General features: G+C 42.8%; 1 protein-coding gene across 1 annotated transcript in view; it reads left to right on the top strand.

The window, feature by feature from the left end:
• Nucleotides 1-252: 252 nt before the first annotated feature.
• Nucleotides 253-11,139, top strand: part of LOC146866146 (bile acid-CoA:amino acid N-acyltransferase-like) — a 268,476-nt gene continuing 257,589 nt past the window's right edge. The window contains exon 1 of the mRNA XM_085633929.1: nucleotides 253-321. The gene's annotated coding sequence lies outside the window, so the exon portion shown is untranslated. The remainder of the gene's footprint in view (nucleotides 322-11,139) is intronic.

The raw sequence follows: 11,139 nt of genomic DNA, 5'->3' as shown, positions 1-11,139 counted from the left end.
ATTAACGTTTTTCACTATTGTTAGTATTAATATTGCCAGTATTAGTAGTTATTAGTGTTAGTACGACTACTGCCATGTATTTCTTTGTATTTATTAACACTATAATTATCATAATTGTTTTAGTACTTATTTCACTGCTAGCTTGCACTTTTTTATCCCCTCTAAATTGTTTATTGAACAAGGCCTGTTTTAGGCTGCTTTCTCTATCTGTTTGGGCTCCCTTCGCTGCATAACCCTGATGAGGTCATCTACTTTTATCTCTGAACTCCGACTAAGGTGATTGCCACACTGCTGGGTGCACAGCGACAGAGCAGGTCCTGAGTAAGTAACACTGAGGTGGGGAGAGGCAAGGCAGCATGAGTAGAATTAACAGCGGACTCACATACAATACCAATTTTTACTGTTGTGTGTGATATTTACTGCATTTTGTAGTTGCAATTTTGTACAAATTATAGGAGAGCATAGTGTACTATATCTGCATTTCCTACACGCCAGCTGCACCTATGTTCTAGTATTAACTGTTGCATGTGAAATGTGTCTGAGGAAATCTACTGCACCCGGTGAAGTAGTAAAGTATATTTTACAACTACAACGGTATTGGAGAACAGTACTGCTAGTATTGGATTTCATAACGGTAGTATTGTCGTCAATTTATAAAATATGTCTACGTTTTCCTGGGGATTGACATCTAAAAGCTAATATTCTGTAGAAGAGCCTGTGGGATATAAAAACAGTATGTAATGTGCAAATATTTCCAGAAATATGTTGCACTATGACGAAAATCTGCAGTAGGCACAGCAAAGGCCACAATGTAGCGCAGAGTTCAAATGTGCTTTCAGTAGCAGCTTCAGAGTTGCTCAGCCACTGCGGTGCTTTGAGCTGATGAAAGCAAGTAGTTTACAAACGCTGGGCTTTCATGCATAAGTATAAAAAGGCAAGTTAAGTCTCACTATTTACAACTATTCCAGGGCTTTGGAGAAGCAGACCAGCAACCAGGCAAATCAGCTGGAATATTTGTGTCAAAATAACTCGTGTCGTTTCTACAGCCTAATCTGACTGGTTTATATTTAATAACATCCTGGCTGCGAGCTTATTTTACTGAACCAGAGCACATCTGTTGCATATTATTTTCTGAATAGGTTATTTTAAGATCTGGCTTCACAGCTTGCTGTCAACATAACAAGCGACATATAGCATATAAAAAGGGGTTTGAGTCAGTCACCTTCGGCCATAAACTTGCTTAGATTAGTTAGATTAGCCCCCTTCCGGGAGTGATTTACTATGCTGTCTACCACGTTTTTGATCGGACAGCAGAATTTCACTGATTATGAAAAAGATTCTTTGCATTTATATTTGGTGATGATTTGAAAATTATTTTTGCTCCGTTTTTGCTGGATGCGTGGAAGTTAAATAAATAGTGGTAGTGCAAAAAATGTATTTAAATATTGTTTTGTTGTTGCTTTTGGCATTTTGTACTGGTGATGGGGTGAATAGTTCCTCTCAAGGCAACTGATTGTGTAAGAGGGCCACCGTGTCACCATCAAGATGCATCAACCATCTTATATGTTAGGTGGTCTTAGATCTATTCAGAGTACAGGAACACTTTTCTTGGGACCTCCTGCCTTTAGAAAGGAATGCACAATCCTTTTCTGGGAGTGTGAAAAAAGTTTGGAGTTCTGCTTCTACTGAATCGATACACCAAATCCTTGCTAGTGAGTGTTACAAATAAGATTGATCCTTGTAGGTTATAGTTGTAGGTTTATTTGACTTAGTTACAGGTTACAGGTAACGCCCCACTAGGAGCGGTACCCTTGCTTCTCAGCTCATCTACTCCAACTGACCGCATCCAAACACAAACACACTCAACATTCTAATGATCTCACACAAAAATATCAATGAACATCAATAGGGAGCATGCATTATACTTAACAGTACATTACAACACATCCCCCCATTATAGAGACAATAGAAAATGCAATGGACTGTAGGATGGTAAAATCCACAAGCAATACATCCCACAGATTTACAAATACAAGTTTACAAAAACCCCAAAACTTATCTGCTCATTCATCAGGGAAAACTAACTACCCATTCCCCTCCACAACACAATACAAATTTAACAATATAAGTTTACTAATTATTCAAGGACAACTAACTACCTGTTCCCCTGCACATCACAATACACCTACACAAGACCAAGGATAATTTTACCCTCTACTGCACTGGAGTGTTATCTACGTATCCCCTACATAATTCACTTAAGCAGGACCAGGACTTCATCTACCCTCTACTGCATTGGGGTGTAACACACATACCCCCTTTACAATTCATTTAAGCAGGACCAGGGCTTCACCTACTCTCTACTGCATTGGGGTGTAACCATGTACCCACTAAAACATTGGGCTTAACACACTGCCCCTACATCCTTAACCCCTTAGAAGGATGTTCAAACACGGTCTCACTTCAGGACCAATATAACTCAGTCTCTACAGGACCTGGGGTAATACAAAAACACAGATATTCCCTGTTTTTCTGTAGATGAGTACCCTCCCAGGTGGTAGCCTCCTGTGTTGTCTGTATCTAATGCTCACTTTACTCTACTCCTACACTTTATTCACCTACCAATTGCACCACTTTTCTTCCTCACTCCATTCTCTACCTTGATCCCAGGTCCTTACCACCTACCCCATCTCCCTTCTATGCTCAATTACCCAGTCAAGTGCCATCATGCTACTTCCCCCTGTCCAACCTCTACCTGCCTTTTCCTCTCAACAATTCTTTTGTCCCTCCACTTCCTCCTATTCACTATCTTTCCTCATTCTTCTCCATATTGCTACCTCTCCTTAGTATTCCAATTTAACTTCTTCCTGATTGCTCCTTGCACTGTGCTTAGCATTTTGTCACAGGGCATAATTTGAGGATAAGCAGCAATGTTGACTCTTCTCATCAATGTGAAGGTGGGCATGCATCCCTCACCACAATATATATCAGAAAGAAATGCTTGAAGGGCTAAGTCTTTTCTATAACTGTAAGGAAATGCCCCCTTTTCCATGTTCGCCCCCACATTTTTGGTCTGATGATGCTGGTTATTCAACTCTGAGATTATACTGAGGCCTGCTAACAAAACTTCCATGCCAGTGTTCTAACCCTTTACAAAGTGGCAAGTACTGACTTATATATAAGTCCCTAGGATATTGGACACAGGGTAGCAAGGACATGTAAGGCAGCTATATATTATTACGTGGGACATGTATGCTTATATATGCCTTGCAGCAATACCCCTCAAATTGTTATTTGCTGTGGCAAAGTTAGTAGCCTCATTGCTTAACACAAGGTTACCGCTGGCACCTCAGCCTTCTCTAACTTCTGAATGGGACTACCTAACTTGGTACTGTAATGTATCAAATTAATCATGGCTTAAACTCGACCAGTTGCCTGCCACAGGGTGAGCTGTTACCTCCGCTCTGCAGGAAGCCATTCAAGGTGTTAATCTAAAAGGAAAGCTTCAAAGGAGAAGCCACCTTTGATGGGCAAATGGTGACAACACTCCTTAGAGGCTGCTTTTTGTTCCCAATGACTAGCTGGAGACAGGGCTAGAGAGGGAAAACCCATCCCCAGACCGGTTTTCCCATGGACATGTAGCCACCAGGTAGCCACACTTTTAGATTGCTCTACTGAGCTCCTAACTTCCGAGGTAGGGTCCAGACATCTTTAGGGTGGCCAGAAAGGTGCTCTCTGGGATTGCCAGATGTCACACATAGCCGGAAAGTTGTCACCATGAGGGAGGGAACCTGGTAGCCCATTGGCTAGTAACCATGTTGTCCCCTGGGGGGGACTATAATGGGATAAATAGGGCACCCCGGCACCCTGGACCTTTACATCGCCCTTGGTTTGGAAAGAGGACGGAAGAAGTACTGCCCTGCTACACTTGGAACTGCGCAAAGAGATGCTGCATCTTCTACTGGACTGAACCTGCTGGACTTTAGGCTATTTAAGTTTGGACTATGCCTGTGGCTCTTAGCTCGAGGAAATGTTGAATCCCAGACTTTAGAAGTGACTCAAAGGATCAGTTTGCGGATCTCCTGGGACCCGCTCCAGGCACAAAAGAGCTGAAGAAGCCCAAACCAGCAAGTTGCTGTCCACCAGAGAAGATTTGCTGCTAGCTACCTCTGGACGTCCGAAGGGACCATTCCTTGGTGGCCAAAAGTTGTACCCAAGCCAGTCAGACCTAGGAGAGCCATTAGAGTCTGGATTGGTTACCCAAGAGGGATACTAGCCCCCACTAAAGGAGTTTTTGCCAACTGCTGTATCTGGAGGTTCAAAGCCCAGCTGCTGCTGTACTTCTATCCCCAGAAAGAGGACTTCACGAGACACCAACTGCTGTGGACCGAGTCACCCCACATTACATGTAGACCGTGGAACCACCACAAAGGCACCCCTGTGGGCTGCACCACAAACGGAGCATCTTTGAGCATCTTTTCATCCTGCATCCCTATCATTAGGACCACTCCATTAAAGTCTATGGCGGTCAGGCTGTAAAGGCTGGAACTGAACTGGAAAATGTATCTGTCCAAAGTAGCCTGACTGGCCCCCCAGACATTCATCCTGTTGGATTTGATCACCCAAGCCGGACCAGAGTAGTCAAGCTAACTCTTACAAACTTTTGAAAAGTTTATAAACTTTTTGTTCACCAATGCATGTTTGCAGCCGAAATTAAAAGTGATAAAATCTTAACTCCAGAACCCTTTGGTCGATGTTGTTCATCAAGGACTCTAAAAATTCATTAAAATATACACTATGTTCATAATTTAATGTTGTGGTATTTTTCTGTTTTGTGGCTCTCCTGTTTCCTTGTTTGGTAGTTAAAAGCTTTACACTAAGGCCCATATTTACAAGACCTTTCCTCCAATATTGTGTCACAATTTGTAATGCAACAATGGAGCAAACCACTAAATCATGTTTATGAAGCCACACAAAATCAATTTGCCTGACTTTGAATAGCCTTGTAAATATGGAGTTAGCCAAGGCTGCGCGAATTTCTGCATTGCTTTGCTCTGCGCTAGGGAGGCGTGTTATGGGTTGCGGTGGGTGTTTCCAAGCAACACCCATGGATTTTGATGGATCCCCAGATTTACAAGACCATGTCATCCTGTGGATGTGCCAATACCTTATGCCTCCCCAGGGCAGGAGCAACAAGAAGAAACATCACCATTTCTCTTTTGTTTTTTCCTCTTTCTACACATAGAAAGGGGAAAAGTCCTCCCAGGATGGTTTTTATGCAGAAAAGTGCCTCTTCCTGCACAGAAAAATCCTTCCATGCAACGCAGACACCCTTGCACCATGGTACCAGGGTGCCTGCTTTCGCACTAGGCTGCCGAAACATTGCCAGCGCAGGGGGAAAGAACAGGAATGCACCATATATATGGTGTATTCCTGACCATTCCCTTTGACAAAGGGCAACACAGCAAGGTGACTTGCTGCACTGCCCTGCGCCTAATTCTCATAAATCTGCCCCAAAATTCCTTTGTTCATGCCTTACTGCTAGCAAGCCATAGCTAAGGTTGTTTTAACGAGCTTTACTAGACCCAATAAAGATATTGTGAGTGTTTTCCAAAATAAGGCTACCTAGCCATATCATATAATACTACTAGATTCTTACAATAACGTTTCACGTAAAGTGATTATTCCATGCACCTTTTAAAGGCAGATTACATTTAATTTTTAGCAATAAATAGTAGCTCTTGACTGCTACATGCCCAAACTCCTCCATGTTTGTTGCATGCCTGAACTCTCAAAGGAGTGCAGCATGCATGCATCTCCAGAGTCTCTGTTTAGCCAAAAAGGACCTGAAATTATGCATACACTAAGTTCTCCAAGTGCGTAACATAAGGAAACACTATGCTTGAACACCCCCATTATACTTGCATGAGTGAACATTCATTTATCTGATTCATACCCGTTTACCTCCATATCCTTGGCCTGCTCTGCGCCTGAATGTACGCACATCTTCAGAAGTGCTTCATACCTGAAAACCTCATTCACAGGGGCTTCGGCGTTCACTCACCACGATTGTTGAACTGCCCCACATCCCTTTACCTCTTTTGCCTGTATATCAACATGCCACGCAGATGCTGCATTACCCCTCGCCACAGCTGTAGACTTGAACACCCCTAGACCACAGAAAGCCTGCATGCTCGGAGACTCCCGCTACAAAAACAGATTGACGGCTAAAACAAAAGCATACCCGTTGTAGAAAAAAACATGAAGATCCCTCAAACACACCTCAGGGCTGTCCCTTATTTAATATGAAAGTTAACGATTCAGAAAATATTTCACTGTCTAAACTGACTTTTCCTTTTCTGGATACAGGGTATTACCTCTTGCCAACTCACCTTTACCACAGCTATTTTTCTTGGCTCAATTCTCAATGGCAATGATTGTGTATCTTGCTAAAGAACACGCTTTGCTTCTAATAATTAACCTTCAACATTTCATGGAAAGGAGGTGTGTGTGGAACTGCGTCTGGTAAATTGTCTGTCAAATCCACAGGTGTAGTGACCCTTAAAGAGATCAGAACTTGCTTCAGAAGAGAATATAGATGATGCAAACTGGAAACAGAACCAAGTATGCTAGAGTTAAGTGATCTATTTTGTTTTATTTTATCACACTATAAACACTATAAATCCCTTGTCCAACATGCAATTTTGATTTGGAAGCCTGGTATTGGAAAGTGGATTATTAGTAGTGGTAAATATGCATCTACCACTGGCAATAAGGTCACTAACACAGTGTAGGGCTCAGGACAGGCCTCAATAAATTATTCTCATGCTCAAACATGGGAGGCTTTGTTTCTTTAAAATGACACCAACACAACAAAAATCCATTCTAGGGAACCAGAGATATGAATTTTTAAAGAATAAACACATTTTAGCACTTAGTCACATTATGGAGTTTTTGTCCAAAGTTGCTCCAAACTTCTCAAAACTTCTGTAACCTCTTCCTGAAGTTCCTCTTGAGGGTCCAAGGGGTCCAAAACACAATTCAAGGGTCTGGAAGCTCCAAGACAGTCCTGTAAAGTTTGGGACCACAATTCCCACAATGCATATGTCCAAAACCCTTAAATCTCCTCTGGATGCACTCCAGGCAGGGGACTTTTGGTGGAGTTGACGTAGGTGAGCTCTGTTAACCTGTAGCTTGCAGGGAGTCCATTCTTTATTCCTCTTGAATCAAGGTACATCCAAAGAGATGTAGTTCCAGATAATGCAGCAGTCGCAGTCAGTCAGAATGCAGGGCCTGATGGTGCAAATCAAGCTTCCAGCTTGGCAATCCTTCTTCTTCTCTTAGTTTAAAGTAGCAGAGCTGAGAGGCTCTGCCCTTCTCAGATACGTATTCAGTGTTCTCTGGGGTCAAGCAGGTGAGTACTCCTGTCCAATGAGGTGCAGGGCAACACCCCAGAGAATGACCACTTTCTCCAAAGTGTGGCACAATGGTCTCCCAGAGAGAACTATTTTTCCAAAATGCAATATGGCTGAGATCTCAGTAGAGGAGCAAGAGCTCACTGAACCAACCCCTGATATGGCTCATTTCCATAGCTTCCCTCCCTCAGATATCTGCAAATTTCTTCCTTAAGCCTGCCATCTGGCTGGGTCATAGGAGATGGGGGAAGATAGAACTGTCTATTCCTGCCTGTCCTATCTTTCTTTGAAGCCCCATGGTTTACGACCTCTTCCCCCTGCTCTGGCATTCCTCTGCAGCAGGGCTCATCCAACAGATTAGCCTCTCTGGGGGGAGCCACTTATCACTTCATCAAAGCAGCCTGACGAATCGGGGCAGCCCACTGAAAAGGCTGAATTTTGGCTTACAAACATAAACGTCTTATAACTTATTTTCTGTATTCTTTACGATAAATTCAACAATAGCATATTGTTGGATTTATCAATACCATTCTCCACTGTCCTTGAAAGGTAGTTTTCATGAATTCCTAGCGGTAGTTATGAGCTCATAAACTATTGCAATGTTAACCTATGTGGCTGGGGATCTACAATGGGGAAAATGAAATTTCCAATTTCTAAAATACCACGGCCTAGGGACAGTCAGAGTCAGTTACCACCAGTACCAGTCTGCAACAAATGGGGGTGCCCAGGTATTGCAAAGTCATCCTGTGCCCTGGGCACCCACATTTGTTTTTGCTGACTAGTACTGGTGGTAACTGACTCTGACGGTCCTGTGGCTCTGCCTAACCAGGGCCAGTGCTATGGTGAGAACACAGTGAAAACACACACATACATTAGGCTACCCTATGTGTTAAGGTACCCCTATGATTGTCATGACCCACCATATAATTACCTAGTACAAAATAGGGCAGGGGGATTAAAACTGCCTTTAAGTCCCTAGTATATAATAGGGCATGGCAGTATGGAGGTCAGCAAACCATTCTGCACTTACAAGTGTACACTGCTGTGAGCCTGAAGTAATTTTAAAAGCAGCCCTGTGTTGCAGCACTTAATTTAAATTTCAATTGTACCCAAATTTGATGGTAGGGGCACTTAAAATGTGATAAACTACAAAGTGTTGGCATATTAGGTACCCCAAGGGTCTCCTCTAGGTGTCCCAGGGATGGGGGTCCAGGTATATGTAAGGAGTACCCTTATAAAAGAGGTTTAATATGCCCTGAGGATAGAAAAATTTCACATTTCACTTCCCCCATTATAGTAAAGTGCTTCCCAAAATCGATGTTCATGCTAGGAGCACTGTGGAGTGAGGATATATATCATTTTTGCATATCCAGGACCTCTGGTGGGGTGGTCATGTAGCTATAAGCAGGGTCCTTACGGAGGATGTTTCATAGGCCCTGGTGATGGAAACATTGTACATTTCATTTTCCCCATTGTAGATCCGCAGCTATTAGGGTTACCATGGCAATAGTTTATTAATACACTATTTATAGGAATCAAAGAAAATATAATTCAAGGACTTGGGACAATGTATTGATACATGCAACAATAAGCTATTGTTGAATTTATCCTAAAGTAAGCAGAAAAGAAGTTATAAGACTTACTTGTCTGTAAGCTAACATTCAGCCTTCCTGGGGGCTGCCCTGATTGGAAAGAGTGAAGAGAATTAGCCAGGCTGCTATGATGAAGTGATTAGTGGCTCACCCAGTGAGAGGCTATTTCTTGTAAGAGAGCTCTGCTACACCGGAATGCCAGAGCAGGGCGAGGGGTGTAAATCATGGAGTTTTAAAGGGGGTTAGCACAGGCAGGGAATGCCAGGCACATCTCCTCACCAGCTCCCCTGACCCATCTAGATGGCAGGCTTAAGGAAATTTGCAGATGGTAGGGGGAGGAGAGCTATGGGAATGAGCCAAACTGGAGGTTGATTTAACTATTTTTACTCCTCTGCTGCAAGTTTATCCCTATTGAATTTAGGAGAAATAGTGCTTCCTGGAAGAATCTTATGCCACACTTGGAGGAAGTGGTCATGCTCTGGGGTGTTGCCCTGCACCTCATTGGACAGGAGTGCTCTCTGCTTGAACTCAGAGACCACTGAATAAATATGTGAGTGGTGCAGAGCATCTCAGCTCTGCTGCTTGAGACTATACAAAAAAGAAGGATTGTCAAATTGGAAACTTGATTTGCACCATCAGGCCCTGAATTCTGACTGGTTGTGCCTGCTGCATTTTCTGGAACTGCTGCCCTTTGGATGTACCTTGCTTCAAGAGGAATAAAGAGTGGGCTCCCTGCAAGCTACAGTTTAACAGAACTCACCTACATCAACTCCATCAAGAGTCCCCGGACTGAAAAGTGCATCTAGTGGACTGTGAATCGTTTTAGCCAGGTGGTCACAAACTTTCCAGGACCATCTTGAGGCGTCCAGACTCTTGTATTGTGTTTTGGACCCTTTGGATCCTCAAGGAGACTTCAGGAAGAAGTTTTCAAACTTTTGAGAAGTTTGGATCAACTTTAAAAAAAAAAACTCAATAAGATGACTAAGTGCTAGATAGTGTTTATACTTCAAGAATTTATTTCTCCGGTTCCCTATTTTGGATTTTTGTCATTTGGTGTCATTTTAAAGATAAAAATATTTCCTATTTTTATAAATTGGTGTTGATTTTTTATTGTGTGTGGTGTCAATTTACTGAATTGAAGTTTTTAAATGCTTTGTATGCCTGTATCCCAAGTTAAGCCTGGCTGCTCTCAGCCAAGCTACCCAGGATTGAGCATGGGAATAATTTATTGAGACCTGGACTGAGCCCTAGACTATTTTAAAGGCCTTATTGCCAGTGGTAGATGCATATTTACCACTACTAATAACTCACTTTCCAACACATGGCATAAAACTCACTGGCCAATAGATGACAATCTGCAACTTCCACTGCGTGCTTCCTTGGCATACAACTCACTAACCAATGCATGTCAATCTTCAGCTTCCACTCCATGCTCAGAGCGCATATAACTCACTAGTTAATGCATGCCAATCTGAAAATTCCACTCTATGCTCCCATGCATACCAATTGGTAACTTGCATTCCATGCTCCCATGGCATATACGTCACTAGCCAATGCATGCCAATCTACAACTTCCACTCCAAGCCCCCTGTGTATATAACTCACTAACCTATGCATGTCAATCTACAGCTTCCACTCCATGGTCAGAGGGACTATGACGCCCTACCTAACGCATGCCAATCTGTAACTTCCATTCCATGTTCCCATAGTATATAACTCACTAGCGGATGCATACCAATCTACAACTTCCACCACATACTCCTTGTGTATATAACTCACTAGCCAATGCATGCCAATCTACAGCTTGCTCTCCATGTTCAAAGGGCATAAATATCACTAGCTAATGCATGCCAATCTGCAACTTCCACTGTATGATCCAATGGCATGTTACTCAGTAGCCAATGCACACCAATTGGTAACTTCTGCCCCATGCTCCCATGGCATATAACTCTCTGGTCAATGCACACCAATCTACAACTTCCGCTCCATGTACCTGTGCATATTTCTTCCTAGCTAATAAATGGCAACCTACAGATTCAACTCCATGCCCAGAGGGCATATAACTCACTAGCCAGTGCATGCCAATCTGCAACTTCCACTCTTTGCTCCTAGGGCATATAATCCACTAGCCA

Source organism: Triturus cristatus, chromosome 2_1 (genome assembly GCF_964204655.1).
Source record: "Triturus cristatus chromosome 2_1, aTriCri1.1, whole genome shotgun sequence".
Taxonomy (NCBI): domain Eukaryota; kingdom Metazoa; phylum Chordata; class Amphibia; order Caudata; family Salamandridae; genus Triturus; species Triturus cristatus.
This window is presented reverse-complemented; position numbering and strand designations above follow the sequence as displayed.